The 26,661-nt window shown below is 39.1% G+C and overlaps 2 protein-coding genes across 4 annotated transcripts in view; one reads left to right on the top strand and one right to left on the bottom strand.

Annotated features, from left to right (window-relative positions):
* Positions 1–5,553, bottom strand: part of LOC131688029 (uncharacterized) — a 104,940-nt gene extending 99,387 nt beyond the window's left edge. For both annotated transcript variants that reach the window (XM_058972158.1, XM_058972156.1), the window contains exon 1: positions 5,416–5,553. The gene's annotated coding sequence lies outside the window, so the exon portion shown is untranslated. The remainder of the gene's footprint in view (positions 1–5,415) is intronic.
* The window catches only part of LOC131688028 (uncharacterized), a 338,374-nt gene that overhangs the window by 148,426 nt on the left and 163,287 nt on the right, over positions 1–26,661 (top strand). The gene's annotated exons all lie outside the window — the stretch shown is intronic.

Below are 26,661 nucleotides of genomic sequence, written 5' to 3'. Positions count from 1 at the left end.
CCAGTGACCTAGAACTGCAAATACAAGCTGTGTGACCCACATTTTAGCGAAGTTTTTACCGTTGTGCAGCTTAATTTTCTGTGTGACCGCAAGCAACAACCCGTAACTCCAGAAATGCAATTTGATAGCTGTTTACAGGATTGTAAAAGCTTTTATTTGAGACTAACTTTTGTCCAATCGGTCAAGCCATCTCCGAAAAACCGTTGTAATTGTTATTTTAAATTTGGATACTTCCGCTGGGGCTCCCGGAACCGCCGATGTGGCCACATTTTTTGAAAAATTTTAACCTTTATGCAGTCGTCAGTCGTCACAGCATCCGTTGAAATCGAAATTTTCTGTGCGATCGTACTCATCACGCTGTAATTCAGGAACTAGAAGTCGGATCCACACAAAATTCAATACCAGCCGAGGGAAACGTTGTACCTTTCATTCAACTCGTAACTGCAACCGTACTCTTTAACTCGTAACTCCACAACCAGATCTAGGGATAAAAATAAAATTCAATAGTAGCCGAAGGAACTATTATACCTTTCATTGGAATTTTAGTTTGTAAAAATCGGTTCAGCCATCTCTGAGAAACCGATTTGGACATTTATTTAATATATTCACACATACTCATACGTATAGAAAGTTGGTTTTTGGAGCTATTTGGAGGTTTTCTATATGAGAGTGGCAAAAAAACTGGATAAAATCGCTGTATCGCTTATTTCTCCTCATGCTTCTTCTGGATTTTTGATACAAAAATAAATATTGCCGAAATATGACTCTTTTAAAACACGTGGATTTTTATTCAAGTGAAATTTCTAACCAAAGATGACGCTCGGTAAAAATAATTTGAACGCGAGGGGAGGGCAGGATCTGCAATATCTGAAATTTTTTCTACGTGGTTAGTGGACAGTCCCCAGGTTGAAACAAATGTTGTACCTAGCTTGTAAGTAACTCATGAATTTCATTATTTACAGCTGCCATGACTCAATGGAAATGTATGGTGAAGTACCACGCGGTTTTATCGTTTCAATGCATGTGGGGTGTATACATAGATTTTTTATTTTCAAAAAATTGTATCTCCGAAGCCTCTATATCTGGCGGCCTAATATGTGTTGCGTAGAATTTAACGATCTTTCAAATAAAAATATAAAAGTATGGAGTAGTTAAGGCCCCTCACATTAAAAATCAAGAAAAAACTATTAATACGTGTTTTGTTCAAACAAAACTCAATATTTATCATTTTTTCTTGAAACTACACTTAAACACCTTTCATTTGATCTATAATCGGTAAAAATCGATGCAGCGGTTCAAAAGTATTAAAATTTTAAAAAATTCAGCTTTTAACAAATCACGATTTTTTGGAACAGTCTAACAAAACATTGTAGAAAAACCAAATTGGAATACCACAGAAACACAAAATAGGGAAAAAAGAAGAAATTGAAAAAATGGATTAAATTATTTAGAGAATGAAAGAAACAATATAAATGACATTTGAAATAAATTCAAATAACGGACTAAATGTAAAACGAAGAAAAAGTGCGCGTAATGACAAAAAAAGATCAATAAAATGTTTTCAGCAAAATAAAAAAAAAAATAAGTAAAGTATAGAAAACAACAGAAAGGTCAACAAATTTTAAAAAAAGGTTAAATGGAACAAATGAAGAAATAACAATAATGAACAAATTGAAGGATTCAAGAAAATGTGTAAAAAATAAATAAAATTATATTAAATTAACAACGGAAAAAAATTACGGAAAACTAGAAAACATGGGACAAAATACGAGAAAGGTAAATAATGGGACAATAAGACAAATTGGGATGAATTAAAAAAAATTAAAATGCTTGTTAAATATGGAGAAAATAAGAAAATAGTAAAAGGGTATGATGAGAATAAATGGATCAATTAAATAAAAATACGAATAGAAAGTTGGGTATTAAAATATGAAACAATAGAAAGAATAAAATAAAGAAATTACTATAAATTAAAGTAAGTGAAAGTTGTGAAAAAAATGGGCAAAAAAGAAGAACGTGAAAAGATGGATAAAATAAAAATTTGGTAACAATGAAAATAGATAAAAAAACAGAATGTTAAAATTGCAGATATACAAAAATAATTACAACTTGAAAAACCTGTTTAATCCACCTAGTGGTGCAATTGTGCCTTTCTCATTTGTCCAAACTACGATTACATGGCTGATTATGTTCAATACAACTGTGGAAATGTATATTACATATTCAGTACGATTTGTTTTCAGTTCAGTTTATATGGGAATTAGCAGAGTGACCGCACTCTTCAACCCGTAACTCCGGAACCAGAATTCCAATCAATGAAAAATTCAATAGCAACCGATGGGAACGTTGTACCTTTGATTTGAGACTAAGTTTGTGCAAATCGGTTCAGCCATCTCTGAGAAAGAGAGGTACATTTTTTCCACATACACACATACACACATACATTTATACATACACACAGTGACATTTTCTGATCTCGGCGAGCTGAGTCGAATGGTACATGACTCCCGGCCCGGAGGGGTTTACGATTTTTACAGTGATTGCATAACCTTTCTATATGAGAAAGACAATAATAGATCAACGCAATTTTAACAAAGTTTAAAAAAGTCCATGTAAGCATTACATAATGAAAAAATAGCGAAACATGGATAAATTTCAAATAAGGGTTGTGGTTGGATTTTACGCAATGCTGGTTTCGTAAACATTTATAATCCTATAAAAAAATATGAATTTCCCCGTTATTTGTGTTAGCGTGTTAGCACACTTTGAAATATAGTACAAGAATATTATAACTGATTTTTTATAAATAATAAAACAATAAAAAATCGTTACGTTCAGAAAGCGAAAGATATTGACATTCAAAATCTCACGCTACGAAAATTCTAAATCGGATTATATATTGAAAGGTTAAATGTATTTTATATCAAAGTTCTTTCATAATGAGATATATTATGGCTTTCCGATGAATTTTGACCCAACGAACGTGATCATTCTTCATATTTTTATGGAGCGTTTTCGAGTTTTGAATTTTCAATTATTTTAGAGAAATCGCTCAGTTATATTACGCGTAAAGTTAATAAAATAAACCATTGTAAAATATCAAAGTTATGCTTTTTCTAATGAAAGTCCAATCGATAAACAATCTGAAAAGCGAAAACTTAAATTCGGTTCTAGAAAACAATAATTTTGGTTTTCGTCTTCAATGGGTTCCATAAAAAATCATCACGAAATGTATATCAGCAATGTTATATTTATATTTTGTCCTTTTCGAATAATAATTTTGTACAACAGTGACAACTACAATAAATGTAAGCCCAATATTTTCTTTACTTTAAAACTAAAATGATTGTATATCGGAACAAATATGAATTTTTTAGCAAATAAGTTAGAGTTCAATGCTTGGTTAATATGTAGGTTTCATTATTTGACAAAAAAACTTTCAGTAATCATATCGTATCTGAATATGAGTTTTTTATGGATTTTGTAACAATGAACGGCAAACCTTGGATTTTAATTTTCTTTAAATTTTAGAAGTTATTTCTTTTAGTAAATCAAATATTTTGGATGACCTATTTGACAAATTGAGCTATGCTCTGCTTTTTTTCTTATGTAGTAGGAAAATATGATATTTTCTTCACATTCATCGTAAACCTAAGGATGATGTTAATGATGTCTGTGTGCTGGATGATTTATAAAATGATGCTGAGAGTTTCTGGTGAAGAAAAGAGTAACGCAAAATTGCAGAATAATCCACTGGATTCTTCCGGGCGAAATCCGAATTTCTTGAACGAAGACCCGCAATTCGCCTCCAAAAACCGGTGTTGCCAAATAGAGAAGTTTTCTTTTTCTTTCTAATACTTACTTTTGATAATAATGCAGCAGTTGCGAAGGTAGAAAATTCAATAAATCAAAAAAATCCTTTTTGGCGAAATTTGAAGACAACCTCATGACTTCTAATCAAATTATTTAAATATTTTAACCCTAACAAGTCTGATCTTATTTTTAGTTCGACTATGCATATTTTAGCCTTTAGGTCATTCGCTTCTTCATTCAGGTTAGAAAATTTTCTATAAAAATTCTCTATTCCTGTGTGCGGGATTGGGAATCGAACCCAGGTGAGCTGCGTACAGAGCAATCGATATACCAATTACCTTATGTCTGTCCGGGTCTGATCTTCTGATTGAGTACAAACATATATTTGATATCAAATATACAGTAGTTTAGAATTTTCGCTAATCTAATTACAACGTACACTAAATGTTGAATTTTTATTTGCATCAAATTATTTTTTGTCGAAAAAGTATTTGTCAAAAATTTAGTGTCTGTTGAAAATTTGGGCCCCTTCAGAACTTCGGGCCCTGGGGAATCACCCCCTCCCTTCCTCGGCGGCACTGGTTACACTACGTGTGCCGGAACCTGGATCGCACAGCGAAAAAAATTCTATCAATAACGGAATCTTACTTATATCTTCAGTCTTTGGTTGCGAGATGCAGTTTAAGATTTCGTTTCCATCTCACTTTATATAAGGACACATTTTCTCGATGAGATGCAATTAATCGAAATTCACAAGGACATTTTTTACACATGAGTCTCAATGCCAACTTTATAATTCCAGTACCTGGTCCCGAAGAATCAATTCAGTCTTGAGGTTCATTTTCATCACGCGACATTTTAAATTTCGCTTTCTCGATGAAGTAAGAGTAATAGCAGCAATTTCTGCCGAGGAAACTTTCGCACTTGTCATTGTAAAGCCGAAGCCATTTCACGCACTACCCACAAAAACTCTTTGAATGCGTTGAAATATTACAAAACTTTGTAAAATCGCTTTTCACATCACCAATTATCACTTCCACAGGTAAAGTTTTTCAAGTTTATCCATTTGCTGCAAAAGCTAAACCTTAAAGGATAGGCAGAGGAAAGCTCCTCAGTACTTTGCAGGCTAACTTTAGCAGAAGCATTTTCTTCCAGGAGAAATGAACCGCTCGAAAGCACGTGTGCAAAACTTTTGCAGAATATGAAACTATGCAAAACTTTCGTTAACTGACAATACTGTTTCTTCTGATTATTGAAACTTTTGACTCCACTTATTGACAAAGCACTTGCAAACACCACACAATAGCCCGTTCAGTGAATCACCCAACAGTAAAAGTCTCAAACGATTGAAAGTTGAAGCAGGGAAAACTGCATTAAGCTTCGATAGCTTGCACAAAAATATTGTTTCCAGTGGCGCGAGTACTTTCGGAAGAAAACGATTTTAAAACTTGCTCCGATCAGGAGGGGTTCATTTTCATCCATACCCTTTCACTGTTTCTCCGTCGCCGGGAATTTTGCAAAATTTGCACGAAACTTTTTTATTATATTTATTTTTCCCAAAAATATGAAGACACCAAGAAGGACAAACAATATTAAACTCACATAATATCACTTGTGCATCCAATTTTTGTCACGTTCAAACAAAGCAACTAACTTTTACATATCTGGTATTATACGCGAAAAGAAGTTTAATAACAATTTGGTAAATATATACGAACAACGTTCTGATCGCCGTTGCACTTCACCCAATACTGTTGATCTCGTCCGCATTTCGTCGTCATTCATAGGCTACGCCATCGCTTGATTACTTTGCCTATAGGCGGCCGGTTGACCTCGCGCTTTTGCAGAAATAAACGCACGGGCACTCAAGCAGATAGCGACAGACAGATAGACAGACGGCGGAGACCGCATCATACCACGATTTCGGTCTTCGCCTTTCATTCGCGGTTCATAGTACATTGTGCGTTTTGTTCTCAGACACAGCGCTTCCAATTCATTCACTGTTTAGCGACAATGTTGAGGAACCGTGAGAGAAACTAACAAAAAACGCGACGACTGCGGTTTTCTATATAGCTATGACTACGCACCTATAGAAATAGTCATGTAAATTTACTTCTCCTGACCCTGACATATCCGAGCATCAAAAATGACATAGTTTCAAGTTTGATTTTAATTGAACATGATGCTGAAATTAAAAAATCACGTAACTTTACTCCACAAGTGTGTTTTCTTTAAATTTGGATAAGTGTAATTTTTTGGCACTGCGTACGGAAAGAAAATGTTTCAGGTAAAATTAAATTTAATATGGTAATAACTTGTCATTTCGTTAAGAACGGTTTGATAAATTGTGTCATGTTTGGAATTACGTCAAAAATTAAATTCATATTTTTTGTGTGTACTTGAGTTGTGTAAACTGCACGAAAAAAGCAGGGAGGAATCGTGCTAATGAAGATGGCAAAAAGTGTGACCATAGCCAGGGTTTGGTGTAATTCTGAATCAGAATGAATTGATTCTTCGGGGTATACGTGATTCGTGTTTTCAAGCTAAACTGGTGTCCAATATTATTATCCGCTGTTGCCTTAGATTTCACCGGCTATTGTTTTCGGCGATTTCATAATGCCAGTCATACTGTTGCCCTGTGCTGACCGTTATGAAGTTCAACCAGTAAAGTTTTCAAGGCAAAGGAGGAACAATGTCCGTAGCATAAAAGCAACAGCAAACGGGCCATTCGCGAGAAGAGTTTTTTTTTGTAGGTTATGACATGCTATAGGGCGAAAATGGCTAGACGTGCTAATGCAGAGGGTGTGAGTTGAATTTGAATCATGTTGAACGTTTTTTGGCTCCATCCTACGCTTAAGCTAATGGTTAAACCGTGCAATTACCATTACTGATTTCTGTCGGCGTGAAATGACAATAGAAAAATCTTTCAATATTCTATATTTTTCACCTCTATTGCTAGAATTGTAAGCTCAATTCATGAGTTCTGCTACTGTTTTTGAGGTGGTTACAGATCCATTTTTATGAATCGTTGTTTGCAAGCAAAATACTTGAGAGAAACATTCAAGCATCTATTTTACCGACAGTTGCGGTTGGTGCGTCTGAAGTTGAACTAGACTGTATTGTAGAGAAATTACGACAGCGGAAAGCTTTCCCTGCATCATTGGCTCAGTTTGTGGAGCGTGATAAGGGAGAAATGCGAGTACTGGAATTGCTGAATTCTGCTTATTACTTCAATGGTTAAAACTGTTGGGCGATGTGGTTGGATAGCGGTAAAAGTGATTCCTGCGAAGCATTGAAGCAAATTGCATCTGGTTCAAATTTCGGTGCTTTGGTGTGTAATAAGGTTTCATCTTGTTATTGAATCTAACGGATACACACCGATCTTTAAAGGGGCTGCGTGGGTTTGAAGGGCTTGAAAAAGTAATCTATTTTAATTAAAATTTAACGTTTTAATGCACCTAGAGGTGCAATTGTGCCTTTTTCATTTATTCAAAGAAAACTGACCTACTTGATCCAACTCTACCCAACCAAAAATACCAAAATTTTATCGGTGACATTATTTTTAATATGTTACAATTTAATAAAACCCAAATATCGAAATGACGAAATATAACAGTGTACTATTGTCACAACATGCGATCGAGGTTCATTCGTTTTTGGCTGTCCCTTAGTTCATGGAAATTACAGCGACAAATCTGTTGAACTTAGATTAGATTTGCATTGAGAGCTCTATGTAGGGTAAAAGGGTATAATACGCCCCACCGGGGTTAAATGCCCTTCTTCGATTCCCAGGATTCCTGAATTATCTAAAAAGAAAAAATGACTGATAACAGTATCGTTTCATGAAATCAACGTATTAAGTTAGTTTGGTATTTTTAATTTGTTGCAAAACAACAATATACACAAAAGTTTCAAAAGAGCTACTTTTATGTAAGCTTCCACTTTTTCCAATAGCATTACAACCAATTAGAAACAATCGGATTCGATAGAACTATTTCAAGTAGCTTATTAGAATGTTATAGTTACTATCTTAGTTTATAGCTTGGCTTAAAACTATGTGCGTGTGTAGAATTATTCATGTATTCACAACAGCTCATCACCGGCCAAAACGCCCCACCCATTGTTGTGGGGCATACTCACCGATTACTGTGGGGCATACCGTCCTCTTGTTGTGGGGCATATTACTCTTTCACCGGGGGCATTTTGCCCTGGATGAAAGAAAAAACTAGAATTTAGGCATCTTTGAAAAATGTTTAATTGAACTTGTATCAGGATGTTTTAATAAAAAATGAAACGGGTACTAATTTCTAACTAATATAACAATAAATTAGAGTAGTTAGTGAGAAGGTCATAGCGTCGAATTGTGAAATATAGCTATTTTTGCTTAAGGGGGGCGTATTAGACCGGTTTACCCTACAATCACACTCCGGTTATGCCCAGACAATACCTGCTAGACAGACACAAAAATTGACTTTTTCGGAACAACGCTCAACCGAAGGGAGATTGACTCCATAAGCCTTAAGCAAAATATTAACTTATTCGGTTGCATCCGGTTGATTCACAAGTTGGTGTGTGAGAATATAAGAAACACTGGCAATGGAAACAACAAAAATAGTCATTCGTTATCGAGCACTCAGTCGAGATAGAAGTCTTTTGTCATCGGTCCGTACACTCTATAGCGACAAATAGTGTTAATCCGCGTTCAAGGTTATTTGCACACTCTACGCCTAGTTGAGGTTTCAGTATTTTTTCCCTTCTTTTGTGTTTCTGTTTCTGAGTACCGTTAGCCGGTCAGTGAAGTGAAAGAGTGTTCTTCTAGTAAGCCGTCTGGATACCGTTACGTACACAAGCTAAGTATTAGTTTTCGTTTCCCCTTCTTGGTTGTCTTAATAACGTGCACTGGGCAATAGGCCCGTGCAAAAATGACTTCCCCTGACGGCGGTTCATCTCAAGGTGAGATGGACGTCGAAATAAAATCGGCTCCCCGACTCAAGGTATATCCGAGCACGGCCACCGGGCCATTTGTGATCTTCTTTCGGACCAAAGAAAAAAAGTGTTTGAATCTGTTGCAGATTTCTCGAGTTCTGACGGATCGGTATTCGGCCGTGACAGAAATATCGAAAATTCGCCCTGATAAGCTTCGGGTGGTGGTTAACAGTTCAACTCAGGCAAACGATATTGCTGGCTACGAGCCCTTTACGATGGAGTACAGGGTGTATATTCCAGCTAGCAGGGTTGAAGTCAGTGGGGTCGTTTCCGATTCGAGTCTGAATTGCGAGGACCTGCTAAAATATGGGACTGGCTGTTTCAAAGACCCCATGCTTAAGCCAGTGAAGATACTGGAATGCAAACGTTTGCATTCAGCATCAGTCGCAGCTGACGGCAAGAAAATATACGTCAACTCAGACTCTTATCGGGTGACCTTCGCCGGCTCTGCCCTGCCCAATTACCTCCTCTTTGACAAGGTTCGTCTACCTGTTCGCCTCTTTGTGCCGCGGGTCATGAACTGTACTAATTGCAAACAATTGGGACACACAGCCTCCCATTGTAGCAATAAAGCCCGCTGTGGGAAATGCGGTGGGAATCATGCGGATGATTCCTGTGGTAGAGATGTCGAAAAGTGTCTCTACTGTGGGGGAAACCCACATGATCTCCCTTCATGTCCCGCGTACAAACAGCGCGAGGAGAATTTTAAGCGTTCCCTTCAGGGACGCTCTAAGCGATCTTTTGCAGAAATGCTTAAGATAGCTACGCCACCTGTCTCTACGAACATCTATACCAACTTGTCTACTGACGAAGGCGATTGTGATGAACCCCAGGAGGGAACATCTTCTGCTGTGCCTAGAAGTAGTAGAAAAAGAAAGAACATTTCCTCTTCCAAGCTTCGTCGTAAAGGCCAGAAGGAGTCTCTTCATGGTCCCCCTAAAATAACTACTCAAGGAAGTACTGGTGCAAAACCGAAGCAAGTCGCTCCCGGTCTCAGTAACCTGAGCTCAGAAAAGGAGTTCCCAGCACTTCCAGGAACATCAAAAACCCCATGTGTTCCCATATCTCAGCCAGAGAAAGAAAACAGCGCTGGCTTAATAAATTTCTCTGACATTGTGGACCGTATTCTTACAGCGTTAAAAATTTCTGACCCCCTTAAAAGTATCTTGATAAGCTTTCTCCCCGCAGTAAAAACATTTTTGATGCAGTTGACTGCGAAATGGTCCCTCCTTTCAGCGATTGTATCCTTCGATGGCTAATTCTTCGAACGAGGTCAAGGATTTAATCACTGTTCTACAGTGGAATTGCAGAAGCATTATCCCGAAAATCGATTCGTTTAAAATCTTACTAAATAATTTGAAATGCGATGCATTTGCCCTATGCGAGACATGGCTCACTTCAGAAATAACCCTACACTTCCACGATTTTAATATTATTCGCTTGGATCGAGAAGTCTCTTACGGAGGAGTACTTTTGGGGATCAAAAAGTGCTATTCTTTCAATCGGATCGACCTCCCCTCGACACCAGGCATTGAAGTTGTCGCTTGCCAAACCAGAATAAAAGGCAAAGACCTTTGCATTGCCTCCACCTACATCGCCCCTAGAGCCTTAGTTAGCCACCGACGGCTTTGCGATATTGCGGAACTTCTCCCCGCACCGAGGCTAGTTTTAGGTGACTTCAACTCCCACGGCACGGCGTGGGGTTGCCTTCAAGACGATAATCGATCTACCCTACTCCATGAGCTTTGCGACAACTTCAATATGACTATTTTGAATACGGGTGAAATGACACGGATTCCTGCCCCTCCAGCGCGACCGAGCGCCTTAGATCTGTCCCTCTGCTCGACATCGCTGCGGTTAGATTGCATGTGGAAGGTAGTCTCTGATCCCCACGGCAGCGACCATCTGCCAATCGTAATTAATATTTCTAACGGTTCAGGGCCACCGAATACAATCAATGTTTCGTATGACCTCACACGAAATATTGATTGGAAGAGTTACGCGTCCGCGATATCCGACAAAATCGAGTGCACTCAAGAGCTTCCTCCGGAGGAAGAGTACGGGTTCCTGGCTGGCTTGATTCTCGATACCGCGATTCAAGCTCAGACTAAACGCATACCAGACGCGAACTCACGCGGGCGTCCTCCCAATCCATGGTGGGACAAAGAGTGCTCAGACGTGTACGCGGAGAAGGCCGCTGCGTATAAGACCTTCCGGGACGACGGGCTGCCAGTTAGCTACCGACAGTACGCGATGGCGGAAACGCGCATGAAGAGTTTGATAAAAGCCAAAAAACGTAGCTACTGGCGCCGGTTCGTCGACGGACTAACGAGAGAAACATCGATGAGCACTCTTTGGAGTACGGCCCGGCGCTTACGAAACCGAAACAGTACTAATGAGAGCGTGGAATATTCAAACCGTTGGATATTCGATTTTGCCAAAAAGGTTTGTCCGGATTCCGCCCCGGCACAGAAGATCTACCGCGCCGCGTCCCCTCACAATAACGCGAACGAAACACCGTTTTCGATGGTGGAGTTCTCACTTGCTCTCTTGTCATGTAACAATAAAGCCCCAGGGCCAGACAGAATCAAATTTAACTTGTTAAAGAATCTGCCAGACTCTGCCAAGAGACGCTTGTTGAATTTATTTAATAAGTTTCTTGAGGTTAATATTGTCCCTCATGACTGGAGGCAAGTGAAGGTCATCGCCATTCAAAAACCAGGAAAACCAGCCTCCGACCACAACTCGTATCGACCGATTGCGATGCTGTCCTGTATCCGAAAGTTGTTCGAGAAAATGATCTTGTTTCGCCTCGATAATTGGGTTGAAGCAAATGGCTTACTGTCAGATACACAATTTGGTTTCCGCAAAGGCAAAGGGACGAACGATTGTCTTGCGTTGCTCTCAACAGAAATTCAAATGGCTTATGCTAGCAAAGAGCAGATGGCATCAGTTTTCCTAGATATAAAGGGGGCTTTTGATTCAGTTTCTATCAAAATTCTTTCTGAGAAGCTGCACCAGCATGGTCTTTCACCGACTCTAAACAACTTTTTGCTAAACTTGCTGTCTGAAAAACATATGCATTTTTCGCATGGTGATTTATCGACATCACGAATTAGCTACATGGGTCTTCCCCAGGGCTCATGTCTAAGCCCCCTTCTCTATAACTTTTACGTGAATGACATTGACGAATGTCTTGTCAATTCCTGCACGCTAAGGCAGCTTGCAGATGACGGTGTGGTCTCTATTACAGGTCCCAAAGATATCGATCTGCAAGGACCATTGCAAGATACCTTGGACAATTTGTCTGCTTGGGCCCTCCAGCTAGGTATCGAGTTCTCCACGGAGAAAACTGAGCTAGTCGTATTTTCAAGGAAGCGTGAACCAGCGCAACTACAGCTTCAATTAATGGGTCAAACTATTGCTCAGGTTTCAACTTTCAAATATCTCGGGGTCTGGTTCGACTCTAAAGGAACCTGGGGATGTCACATTAGGTATCTGAAACAGAAGTGCCAACAAAGGATCAACTTTCTCCGTACAATAACCGGAACATGGTGGGGTGCCCACCCAGGAGACCTGATCAGGCTGTACCAAACAACAATATTGTCGGTGATGGAGTACGGGAGTTTCTGTTTCCGCTCCGCTGCGAACATACATTTCATCAAACTAGAGCGAATCCAATATTGTTGTTTGCGTATTGCTTTGGGTTGCATGCACTCGACACATACGATGAGTTTAGAAGTGCTGGCGGGCGTCCTTCCGCTGAAAAATCGATTTTGGGAACTCTCATATCGATTGCTCATCCGATGCGATATCTTGAACCCGTTAGTAGTTGTAAATATCGAAAGGCTTGTCGAGCTGAATTCTCAAACCCGATTTATGTCCTTGTACTTCGATTACATGGCACAAAATATCAATCCTTCTTCATACTATCCCAACCGTGTCAATCTCTTTCATGCTTCTGATTCAACTGTATTCTTCGACACATCCATGAAAGACGAGATTCGAGGAATCCCGGATCACATACGTCCGCAAGTGATCCCAAGCATCTTTCATAGTAAATTTCGAGAAGTCGACTGCAACAAGATGTTTTACACCGACGGGTCAAGCCTCGACGGCTCCACTGGCTTCGGTATATTCAATCAAAACCTCACCGCCTCATTCAAACTCAATGATCCTGCTTCAGTTTACGTCGCAGAACTTGCTGCTATTCAGTATACCCTTGGGATCATTGATACTTTGCCCACCGATCATTACTTTATTGTCTCGGATAGCCTCAGCTCAATCGAGGCTCTCCGTTCAATGAAACCTAGAAAGCACATTCCATATTTTCTGGGGAAAATCTGGGAGCGCCTGCGTGCTTTATCTGTAAGATCGTACAAGGTTACCTTAGTTTGGGTTCCCTCGCATTGCTGCATTCCAGGTAATGAAGAAGCGGACTCTTTAGCTAAGGCGGGCGCTTTACAAGGTGACATATATGAAAGACCAATTAGCTTCAGCGAATTTTTCAGTATTACTCATCAGAGAACCCTCGAAAGTTGGCAAACTTCATGGAGCAATGGTGAACTGGGAAGGTGGCTACATTCGATAGTCCCTAAGGTATCGACGAAACCTTGGTTCAGAGGGATGGATGTGGGTCGGGATTTCATTCGCGTGATGTCTCGGCTCATGTCCAATCACTACACGCTGGACGCGCATCTCCGGCGTATTGGGCTCGTGGATAGCGGTGTCTGCGCTTGTGGCAACGGTTATCACGAAATCGAACATGTTGTCTGGGCATGCGCCGAGTACTGTTCTGCCAGATCTCAACTATTCGATTCCCTTCGGGCCCGAGGAAGATCACCCAATGTCCCGGTTCGAGATGTACTAGCAAGCCGCGATATTCTCTACATGTCCCTTATATACACGTTCCTCAAAACCATCAATATCCAAATTTAAATGCCCCTATCTTTTCTCTTATCATTCCCAAAAGTGCCCTCTTCCGACTACCGTACCCCAACGATGGTTTGATACCACTCCAAGACGAGACAAAACATCTGTCGAATGAACCAACAACACGAGATCTACAGTACAACATCACACGCGCAACGCGATGTGTTCCCGATCCGTATCTGAGCCGTTCTACGAAATCGTCTGGAGGAACCCCTGCCGACTCGAGGAAAACCGCCCGGCGTCCCAATACTTGATGCATCCGTTCGAATCTGTAATCCTGGCCGTTGATTCCTGATGCCGGAAACTGAAAGTTTATATCCCTACCCCCCCCCTCCCCCTCCCGTTCAGCCTTGTCCACCCTCTCTCCCATATCTCTGATACACAGATGTATGTCTTCACCCCCTTCTCCCCTTGAATATCTTCCCAAAACTTATGTGCCCCCTATCTTCTAGTTTTAGTTGATCAATCCGTTCGAATATGTAATCCTGGCCGTTAATTCCTGATGCCGGAAACTGAAAGTTTATATCTCACCCCCCCCCCCCCCCCCGTTCAGCCTTGTCCACCCTCCCTCCCATGTCTCTGATACACAGATGTATGACTTCACCCCCTTCTCCCCTTGAATATCTTCCCAAAACTTATGTGCCCCCCTATCTTCTAGTTTTAGTTGATCAATATTTAATCTCGTTAAGAAATGCACAACAGAACCACTACTTTCAAATAGCCCTAATTAATTCCCCTTAATCTTGAACCACTCTCTCTAGTTATTTCTAGTTAATAAGCTTGTAAAATGTTCCGCTTAGTTAATAATTAATTTCTCCTACAAACTCCCTTCTAAAAATCATAAAGTGAATTACAATACAAAGAACACACAAAATGACCCGTCCCCCAAATCTTACGAATATTATATTATACCCTCTTTTATACGTATAAGTTAGCTGTAAATTTTTTTTTAGTTTCATTATATAAAACAAAATAATATTGAAATGTGTAACCCCCTAGTTTTAAGAAATTCAAAATGTAAAACAATGAAAAAATGGCACCTTTAAGCTAACGCATACGTGCCTTATCAAATAAACAAATTGAAAAAAAAAAAACAAAAATAGTAATAATGTTCCATTGTCATCTTTTGCTTCCACAATGTTCAGATATATAGTTTAAGGTTTACGGACTGAAGAAGACTGCAAATTGATTAGATTTTGTTATAAACAGATATTATACAGTATGACTAATTACAAATTATCATTTGAATTAGCCGTGTTCCGAACAAAGTTCAAAATTGTTGCTGGTCTAATAATCACTCATATTGTTTATAATTTTCTGATCAATGCATAATCGGGACAATGGTTCCCATTAAGAAAAATAATCATGACGCACACTGAGTCACATATGCAATCTAACAATATAAAATCTATAGCTCATCTGGCTTACGTGCAAGAGATTCGAGATCTTCCACAATGCTTGCTAGAAACATCTTAGCCTTTATTTGAGTTCACGATCTAATATTCAACTGTGCTGCACTCTAACATAACTTTAAAAGGATGAGTCCTAGTGACGCGATGTCTTCGACAAAGTTGTTCATCAAAAAATAAAAAAATGCTTGTCGAAAAAACCTCAAATTTTCACGGCCTATTAATTTCAAGATGCAGAGTTGGCCCATAAATTTGACCTAAGAACACATCAATTTATTTTTTTTTTAATCCGCTCAATAAAGTTTGTACTTCTAAGCTTTCAACAAAATGAAATTCTAGCACTAAACATGACATTCTAGCATTAAAAGCATTTAGTTTGAAATACATTTTGAGAAACCTGCAGTGGTATTTTCTAACTCAGTATGACATTGTGCAATCTTAGTTTTTCGAAAAACCCTTACCTTCCATCACTGTAAAACATCTAGGATTCCATGAAATTATGGCACCATGTGCTATATGTAACTTCAGAAGAATATAAATGAGTATATTCAATTGCATCATTGAATATAGACTTAATGTTAAGATAGGTCAAAATTAAAGTAACTGCAAGCATTCAAGTGTAAACTAATAATAGTAAAATATAAAATAATGTAATAATTTATATGGACATTTGCTGCATTCTTCAACCCGGAACCAGAGCTCCTAACGAAATAAATTTCAATGGCAGCCTATAGCGATGTTAACCCTTTCCTTTGAATTTAATACTTACTTATGAAATCGACTAGACATTTTTTTTAAAAAAAAAGAGTGAGATTATTTGTCAAATCATGGACAGCAGGAACAGGAAAACAATTGTGCAGGAGCTGAACTAACTCACCTTCTCCCCGGACCTACTGCGAGTTGGGGAACCTTGCTAGGATACGGTGGGGCAAGGCAACGTTGGGCTCCGCTAAACATCTATAGAAAACCACATAAATACGTCAGCAGCTCCGTCGAAGCGAGTCAGTGCCGCTTCCATTAAGGTTTTATCCAAGACTTTAGTTTAACGCACCCTAACCCGACTGGAGTGCCAACCAGTAAGATACCAGTAAAATCCTAATTATGGCATACTGGCAGCAGAATACGGATGCGAATAACGATTTCATAGAAATTGATCCACGGACCGACAGCCATGCCATTCCACCACCCTAGTAAGGATGGGTGACACTTACCCGAAACGGCGAGTAGCCTACTGGCACTAGCTGCTTCTCGTCCCGTTAAGACTTTGGTAGGTCTCCAAGTATGTTCGAAACCCGGCACCTTATCCGGTGGAAGTAGGCTCAGTTGAACATTCCTGATCAGCGCCGATCCGACTCTGAACGCGGTTCCCAGTGAAGGACCACGTCAACCCTAGCAAGCGACCTCACTGCTTGAAAAGGTATTCATGGGATCATACAGAGGCAACTACTTACTACAGACGTACATACATGAGGTTACAGCCTGTTGGAAGCACTGGCGAAGCTGGATGTAAGGCTGTGCAATAGAGATGGTCGGGTTCGGTTTTCTGGTCTTGTAAAATTATTTTTTTTCGGATTCAAGTCGGGTTCCAGGTATTCAATTTCAATTTCTCGGGTTCGTGTCGGGTCCGGGTTTTTGAAATTTTAAACTTTAGGTTTCGCGTCGGGTTCGGGTTTTTCGAATTTGGAATTTTTGAATTCGGGTCGGGTTTTTGAACAGATCACACCCAACCATTTCTTGACGCTGTTTGCGTCTACACACAACACCCAGTTTCTTTTTGTAGTATTAACTTTATTTACTTTGTAAAGTACTTCGTGATACGAATGGATGACACATATAACCGTTCTAAATTTTCCCACCTTTAAATCGCTAGAATTCGTTATATTTGCTGATGCTCAACTATTGTATTTTTTATTCATGTATAAAATTTCTTCTCTTGAGATTCGCAAACTGTCCGAATTATTTTCTTTTTTAAACGAGTACTCGTGAGAGAGCATAAATGTTTCGCGTCTAAAATCTCTATGCGATTTGCTTTTCATGATAATCATCAATAAACCAAGTCAAAGTAAATTTTTCGGAAAATATGTTGGATGGCACTTATATGGTAATTGTATGCTAGCGCCACTATCAAATCAGTGGTACATATATGAAAAAAGCACATTCTGTCAGATTGTTCCCGGGCTAAGCCGTTACATGATTCAAATTCCTCCATGAAAATACATGAATTTCCACTATTTTAAGGAATTAATCTTAAAAATATTGTGTGCTCTGTTTAAACCATGAGCGGATTTGTAGAAGTTTGGAGTCATTTCGAGAACTCCATCAGAGATGTTGAGGCATCTCTACTGGCGCGCATACTGTACTAGCTAATGATGTGACATCAAGAACGCGACAGAGAATCTTGATTGACATCCTTCGACACAAGTTTAAGTTTGATCGTACCAATCAGTAAAGCGGGTGACCTCGTGTAAACTGTAGAATACGACTTGCTAATTGACAGTGCATAATTTAACACATGTAATAAATTATACAAAACTGCTCTCGCAGGAATGGTTTTTGATAAAAAGAAAGATATTTTGGTTAAGTGCGACGGGCAAGGTTGTTTGAATCTGTCATCATTATGCCTCTTGTTTCCCTTATGCGTTAGCCGCTAGCTGATTTATCCTAATTTCCGATTAAGATATCGACGATTTATAAGTTTCTCAGAACATTACAAATGTGACGTTTAATAAGAGTAAATATAAATGCCAATTTCTCTCGCCAGTAATTCGTTTTGCCATAGGTAGATTTAACAAGACGCGTATGGTGCTACTTCAGGTTTGAGTGATTCTATAACTATTTTGGATGAGCTTTCGATGATTCTTTTGGATGATCCTTGAATCCAGCTCGGATACCTAAATTTAAAAAACTTCGGGATCTTTGGTTTATTCTTCGTATTAACCAGTCCGGTTCAGATCGGGTTTCTCGAATTATAAATTTTCTGGTTCGGGTCAGGTTTTTAAATTTTGAAAATGTCGGGCTCGGGTATTACAAAATTTTTATTTTCGGATTCGGGTTTTGAAATTTTAAAATGTTCGGGCTCGGGTTGGGTTCGGGTTTTTAAAATTTTAATATTTCGGGCTCGGGTCGGGTTCGGGTGTTTCAATTTTCAAGCTTGCGGGTTCGGGTCGGTTCCGAGTTCGAAAAAATTGAAATCCTACCATCTCTACTGTGCAACCATGGTTCCACCAGCACATTCCAGCCGGAAATCGATCCCGGTCCGGAAGTTAACCCCAACGTGCCTATATTCCTGCTGGATTCTCTTGGTAAACTTCTGCAATATGTTAACCTCAACAGGCTGATGAGCCGATCAGAATGCAATAACAAGATTATAACTGAGTGTAATTGTCGTAGTAATTCGTATTACAAATCTTTGTCTCGTTGGTACAAAATTATAACTAGTAACAATGCGAGACATAGTTTTTAAATGTCTTTGTTATATGTTTCTGATCGGGGAGCTATGCTGAAAGTGAGAACAGACTATCGCAGAGTCAGTTAGGATTCTGGAAAAGGATCTCGACGATAGATACCAGTCGCACACTCATTGCGAGCGCGGAAAAAGTATGGGAACAAGGGAAATAATCGCTACCCGATCAGAATGAAATAACAAGATTATAACAGAATGCAATTTTCCTAACATATCGTGTTATAAATTTGGTCTCGTTAGTAGTTAAAATAACAGAAAATTATAACAAGCAACAACGGGAGATATAGTTTTGAAATATTCTTGTTATGTGTTTCTGATCGGGTACTGCACCGTGGTTGCGATCGACGTGAAGAACGCGTTCAACAGTGCTAGCTGGATGGCTATCGTCGTAGCACTGCACAGAATGCGGGTGCCGAACTATTTGTGCAAGGTTCTGAGTTAATTTCAGAACCGAGTACTGGTCTACGAGTCGAACATGGAGTAACATAAAACCAAATATAAAACATAAAATATAAAGCATAAAATATCAAACATCAAACACAAAGTATCTACTGCACTTGAAGATATCACGATAAAAAATTTATTTTTAAATAGGAACCAATCATTACTCACAGTCACATGGAGAAACTACTTCCCAGGTATTTCAAATGGCGTCTTTGTGGTGAGAATGCGGGTAGACCAACCCATTTCCTCCTACCGTACCCTGCAGTACAACACAGAAGGGGTGATACCATTACACAGCGAACTCTTTGCACATATCAGGGACAAACTAATACGTGCCAATTCTGTGAAAAAACGGCGCACTACGGACAACCCTGTCCAGAAACTGCTAAGGAAAGCTCAGTTGCCGAAAAAAAATCCAACACCCAAGCCCCAATATCCTTACCTGAACCACAATCGGTTGCCAAATTTGTGGCTGCAGTTAAGGCAATAATGACAACTGCAAAAACTTCAAACTTAACAACTACTACCACCAGTGAAGAAGCTACCACCAAGGATGGAGTGTTCACATTCGGGACCCGCAAGGACAAGAAGCCAGAAAGAAGATCTGATCACGAGTTTCACGGCAGTAATCAAGATGATGATACCGACGTAAGCAATAACGAGACAAACATGGGTAACCACGAAGTTGGCCAAAGAAGGAACATCTTCTGGACGCGAAAAAAGATCTCCGCTCGCAATAGCAAGTTGCGCGCACGGGATCTTACAGGCTCAAAATAAAATTTATTGTTATTTTTACTTTTTACTTCTTGTAAATATATAAAAGACCCATGGCTCCTCTAAGCTAACGAATTGAGCCGTGTCAAATAAACGAATAAAAAAAAATCATTTTTCTGTTAAAATGACCTTGTTGCTCTAGTCTAAAATATATTGTCGTATAATATACCGACAGATCGATAGCAGTATCAAGTTTTTACCAAAACACTAAGCAATTCTAATTGATACTCGAAAAAGATTATTTTTATGTTAGTTCAATAAAGTACTCAATTCATAAAAAATATACGTTTAAAATATGCCAATGCCGCACTAACAGCAATCGCCTCTGGCAAATGGATAACCATTCGTTAATTATTTTTGTTACACAATGTATTTGCTTTGTCGCTATAAAATGTGCTTCCATGAAAACTTCGCAGAGAAACCCATTTTATAACAACAAAGCAAAGACAATGTTCTGTCCAGCAACGCCTTCGAAACGAATTTGAATGCAAAATTTGTCATTAATTTCGCTGTTTATTGTGGCCTTTGCCAGCATCAGATCCACTTCCCTTCAGCGAGCTCAGTCCCATTCACCATCTTCACGTTTACATATAACGATGAAGATGGGGTATGCTTCATAATTGTGCGATTTGACGACGCTTTCGTCCAATAGACAAGGTTTTCCGGCTTCATGTTGCGAAACTGACAGTCGCTGTGCACCCACAAGGTCTCTGGTAGACGCTTTGGGATAGGTACAATAACGATTTACCGGTAAAAGGTTGATAGTTCACAGTAATCTTTGATCTGTGTTCCTGCGGCCGACAGTGCGATGTTCCCGCCACTCCACTAAGAACGTGGAGGCTATTTAGCTCAAGGAGCAATGATTATTCGCTTCCGTTAGATAGGAGCATTCCCATATTTTATTATCCTACATGATAAATGCAGTTATCAATTTTGAATCTGATCGATCTAGTAAACACGAGCATTGATCTGCGTTGAATTGGAATCACGATGCTCCAAATTTGAAATCGATTCTAGCAATTTTACGAAAAAAAGGCATTTAATACTCATCCGATTCAATTCTAGTTTATTTTTAAGAGAAACTGAAGGCTGAAGAAGTATACTGGATGTACCCCATCAGGTGTAAATACGTTAGGCATATGGGCGTTTGGCATACGTTCGCTGGCATAATGGACGTAATCCATAATGGACGATGGGCATAATAGACGTTAGGCATAAATTATCATGTTTTGGTGCACGGTACTGCACTTATGTATGGCCGAGGTGATATTTTGATTCGTGGGCCCCATTTTTCCCTTTACTAATTGAACAAATTTATTGAGAGATAGCAAAAGCTGCTCAAACTCACTCAGGGGATCTAATATGTTACAAAACCCTTCAAAGTATGGCTAAAATAGGCTTATTGCCCTACCAAACTTTGTTTGACAAAGTTCTCCCAGAAATACTTACGGCACAGATAACAGAGGATTGGACGCGTATTCGCAAAGTGTAAAACACCTGAGACTGCAATTTTAAATGAAGCGAGTGCTTCAATCATATTTGCAGATATTTGAAGGATACTGCGTTTGATGCTAAGTTGATGGAGCGCCACTCTCAAGCTGTTCATCCATTATCGTCTGTTATCTGTGGTTTTGGAAACTTCAAGGCGAATGTTGAATGCGCCAATGTGCGAGCTGTGCTATAAGGTTAGACTGCCATCGGCAAAAACTTTCCCTATATTACCCGGGAAGGCACCCAAAGTGTTGTTTTCGGATCACTCTGGTGTCTGGTGGGATTCGCGCGAAAGTGCGCTTGTCGAGCGCCTCAATGATACGAAAGTAAACAAATCTGGATGATTGGCAATCGTTTTGATATATGGGAAAAGTTTAAAATTATATTAAGATTTACTAACATCGATTTATGGTGGTAATTTTTCATCCGTTTCTCTTCGTTCGAAGTTTGTGGGAGTACACCCTTGCCAGTCGCCGTCATTCGCTATCAATGGCATATTCTGACGTGAAAAAGTTCAGCTATCTTAGGCTTCGTCATAGATTTTTTTAAAGATGCTGATTCCCGTACTTTCGTATCTTCATGTAAGACAGTATGACGTAATATATTTGAAGATAATGGCTTTTTTCATATTTCATATTAGCATGGGGTAAAATCTATTTGTTCATGTGCTCTGTGAAAATGAGACCCAGAAGTTTACACTAGACAAAGTCTATCACGTTTCGAAGCATATTACCTTTGAAACAAAAGAACTAGTTCAACGGGCTTCAATTTAGAATTGCAAAAATCCTCTAACACTGGAACCTTCGGATCGATTAAAATTTACCCATATCATCTAAATCGAATGATAAAATGACAAGGATAAAAGGAAGCTTCGTATGATAGCTTTTGCTTCTGAATGATTGATTGTTAAACCGAATAATTTGTTTGCGTCTAACCTATCCAACAACTCTTTTTTCGTTCTTTGAAACACTGTTTCAGTTACGCCATTCCACAACACTCGGTAGGAAATTATGTTGAACCACCCACTCAAACACAAACATCGGCTAACCACAAATATTTCACCATATCGAAAGAGCTCAAACGAGTCGCCATACACTGTGTTTCTCCTCAAACCCTGCTCCTTTTGATAAGATTGATTTTGGCCAAGTAATGCTACTTTCGAAAGCTCGTTTTCACAAAGTCAAACACAGATACTTCTTTATTCAAAATACTTCATTGATATCAACTGGTAGACATAAGCCACAGTCGGCTAACCGAAGAAATCCTTCTGGTAAGTGGAAAATGCTGGTAGCATGTCTTTCTTAGAGAAGAATGGTCACACAATCAATGAAATATCATTAGATACATTTCATTAGATAGATACGGTAGATCAATTATATTGTACGTATCCCCATTGCATTCTCTGCACAGAGTGTGTGCGGAGATTTTTTTTTTCGCAACGGTGGAGTATTTTCAGTTCGCTTGCATTTTTTCTTCTGGGGGTTTCAGAATTTTATTTTGAATTCTTTGAAGCGTTTTCTTCGTAGTAGCACAACAACTTGCCCAGATTGGCACTGCATTTAGCATTGCTGGTCTACATATTTGTTTATGAATTAATAGTTTATTTTTAGGGCAGAGAATAGAATTCCTGTTTATAAGACGGTATAAACATTTAATATATTCGTTGTATTTTGTTTGGATTCCTTTAATGTGATCCTTAAAAGTGTGTTTTTATCGTAAATCAAACCCAAGTATTTAACTTGATCTGACCACGTTAAATTAATAATATGGTTATGATTTGGTTTAAGAGAAGAAGCCGGCTGCTCGGCCATCTATGGAAGCTGTCCTTCAATGTCAGCTTCTTTCTCCGAACAGCCTAGATAAGCCGTGTAGTGTCGGTAGTGGTTGTCAATTGGTAAAAGTCCTAGTTTTAATCCATTTTTTATGCGGACGTGAGACTTTATCGATATTTTTTAGTTGTGGTTGCGGTAATACCGCGCGGTAAAAGCTCAAAATTGGCAGCCGACTTCGACACCTTCCTGTTGTGGAGGCTAGCTCAACCGCCGAGGACTATAACGAGTGGATCGCGGCGAAGCGAGGAGCTGGGAGCTTCTCGGTTCACTAAACGGATATCGGTACCGGGAGAAATTTCGCCACATTCTGTAGTCCTTGGCTGACGGCGAACATGGACTGAAGAGTGTGCGAGAAGTATACCCATAGCGACCTCCAGGCGATTCGCTACCGCATCGGCCAATGAAACCCTGCTGCAGCACGGGGAAGGACGGGCGGCAAGCTAAAGTGGAAGACGAAAGCCTTTAACGAAAACCTCTTTGTTGAATTACTTCGGCGAACAACGGAATCAAGTACGTTGATGCGGCTGATCTAACAAGAAGGATTATTACGGCTTGTGACGTTACAATGTCATCAAAACTAGGGCCATGCAGTAGACGGCGTGCAGCTTACTGGTTAAATGAGTAACTCAGTACGCTACACGCTGCTTGTATTAGAGCCAGAAGGCGGGCTCAGAGCGCAAGATCGGAGAGTGAGAGAGGAGCACAAGCGACGTTTCGAGAAGGTTGGGACTCTTTAAAACGGGAGATCAAGCTTAGCAAGCCAATTGCCATAAGTAGTTGTGCCGAGAAATAAACGCCAATCCCTGGGGAACGTGTACTAAGTCGTCATGACAAAGACGAGAGTCCGTCGACACCAGCTGAAATAGGCCTGGGTAAGCTAAAGATAATCATTGAGGGTCTCTTCCCCATTCACGATTCAACTACCTGGTCACCGACACCGTACGGCGAAAAAGAAGGAGGTAACACAGCCGAGTGGCAAGCGACTAACGACTAGCTCAAAGAGCGTCGATGTGACTAAAGTCAAGGAAAACCCCCGATTCGGATGAAATACCAACCGTAGCGCTGAAATCTGCGATCCTGGCATATCCGGACATGTTCAGGATGCTACTGCTGAAATCTTTAGATGATGGCGATTTCCTCGAAATGAGGAAGGTGCAGTTGCTGCCAAAGTCAGGGAAGGCACACGGTCATTCAGCCTCGTATAGACCAATGCCGCAGCATGGCATAAAAGAATGAGCCAGATCCTGAAGAGCTACTTCCAGAGTAGTGCGCTGTTGCACCAGACGAACAAACCCGATCAGAAGAGCATAACAAAACAATAACACTATTATAACTATGGTTGATATTTATAACAACTGGAGTTATTTCAGATAACGGAATGATAATAAGAAAATGGATTGCGAACAGTTTTCTATACTATCAATATTAGAGTAAGGTGGGGCAAAAGTGCGCACCTAACAGTTTTCGTAAAATAACTATTGGTAGAAAAGCACTAGAAAATCGGCATGATTACAAATTAATACTCTCATCACACATCTTCAAAACGTAATACTAGATATCTCTTGGTTTTGCTTGTAATCCGAGAAATAGTTATTTTCTTATGAATACTCAAATGCGCACTTTTGCCCCATGGTCGGGGCAAGAGTGCGCATAGCACGGGGCAAAAGTGCGCACAGCTTAAATAGCCGATTTATTTCCGCACATAAATTAAACTAATCAATTTTAGGATATCCATCCCCTCTTACTCTTCCTTCATAACTAAAAAGTACCCCTTCCTCTGCCTCGGTTGATGTTGTTCAGTTTTCCATTATGTTGAAAAAACTTGGATGTTTCATCTTTTAGACAATGTGGTTCATGATCAAATTGTCACCACTGGTAGCATCATTATTTGTCATAGTTGGGTAGATCACTACAAGAATTCTTGCGAATATGCTATTTATATTGGAAATACATCTTTATTTACATATTCATAGTTTTTTGGTTCTTTTTAAATTACTCTGAGCTGTCGGCACTCTATATTTTTCCTTGGAACCAGTTATGCTGATGCTTTTGTTCCTAAACCGCTCATATCAGTCGTGATTTGACCGGTGAGCTCGCAGTTATTGAAGATGCTGGTCCCTTCTTTAAATCATGGAAGAATTAGATCAATTTTTACATAAAAAACTTCACTCGCGTCTTATGCTATGCGGATATGCTATGCGCACTTTTACCCCACTGTCAGTTTTTCAACTTATTCAATTGTTACGAAAATTACTGAATTTTTTCCATCAAATCAAATATATCTCGCAACGAACCATATGTTGAAGATTCTTAGGGTACTGTAGTTTTATAGATCCTGATTTATCCAAACAGCCAATTTATGATTCCCAAAATTCAAAAAATAATATCAAATCAGCGAAAAATAGTCCTTCCCTCTTAATTTCAAGCCTTTCATGCTTATATGTGCGATTAGTTGACTTAATGATACACTAAATCCATACAGAGTTGCCATGTTCTAGCGCTTCTGTGCTTCTAAAAGTCCTATGCGCACTTTTGCCCCACGCGCACTTTTACCCCACCTTACTCTATAACATATTCTATTTTGAAACGATGAATTTATGAATTGATCATTTGTTACTAGGTCACTGTCATTAGATGATTATATCTAATACAGTTCTCTTACAGTGAACGTCTCTACTTTTGGAAAAAAATTGAAGGGTTGTGTACAGGACACGACCACGGTGACATTAAAAATATAGCTTTTTTATCTATCACACATATCGACACACGTTCTTGTTCACTCGCCTGTTTTCAATTTTTACAATTTGCTATATACCCTCCCCATCAAAACATAGTTTATTGAAGGTCTTTTAACGGTAATCTATTAATTAATCAAGTATCTCACTAGGTGATTGGCATTATTTGGCTGATCCATCTAGTAAAAATAGGCTGGTCTGTCCAGAAAATATATTCAAAAGAAAAGTTCCATATTGAGAGCTGTGATGAGGAAACCCACGCCCGCCAACGGAAATATACAGATTCTCCATAAATTATGAAATTTCATTTTCCATTTAAATTTTCAATAATGTACTAATGAACTTAAGTAAACAATCTTAAGTGTAAGTATTTCTTGATCGATTAGTGGTGGAAAAATGAAATTATTTGATAAATTACATTGTTATGCAACGTTCGCACTACCAGTTAAAACGGGTTTTTATGCTATCTTGGTGACATTTTTCTTGTTGCTAATTATTAAAACGTGTTATAACTCTGTAGTGTAAACGTTGTATTATTAAACCAATTCTGCAGCGTTTTATGTTATATAGGTGTTTTATGTGGTAATAGGACTGACATAATTATATCTTCAGTACAGCGGTTTGTTTCATAATTTAAAACAGATTTATTTTAAAATTTAAATTAGTATACCCAACCGTATTTGTTGTATACCTTAAAACGCAATTAGAACTGTGTTTTAAATACATAGGGTAGGACAGATATTCTGACTGGTTAAACTGGGAAAACAATTTTAAGTCCAGTA

This window comes from Topomyia yanbarensis, chromosome 3, assembly GCF_030247195.1.
Source record: "Topomyia yanbarensis strain Yona2022 chromosome 3, ASM3024719v1, whole genome shotgun sequence".
Classification (NCBI taxonomy): domain Eukaryota; kingdom Metazoa; phylum Arthropoda; class Insecta; order Diptera; family Culicidae; genus Topomyia; species Topomyia yanbarensis.
Note: the sequence above shows the minus strand (reverse complement) of the source record. Positions and strands in the feature narration are given on the sequence as shown.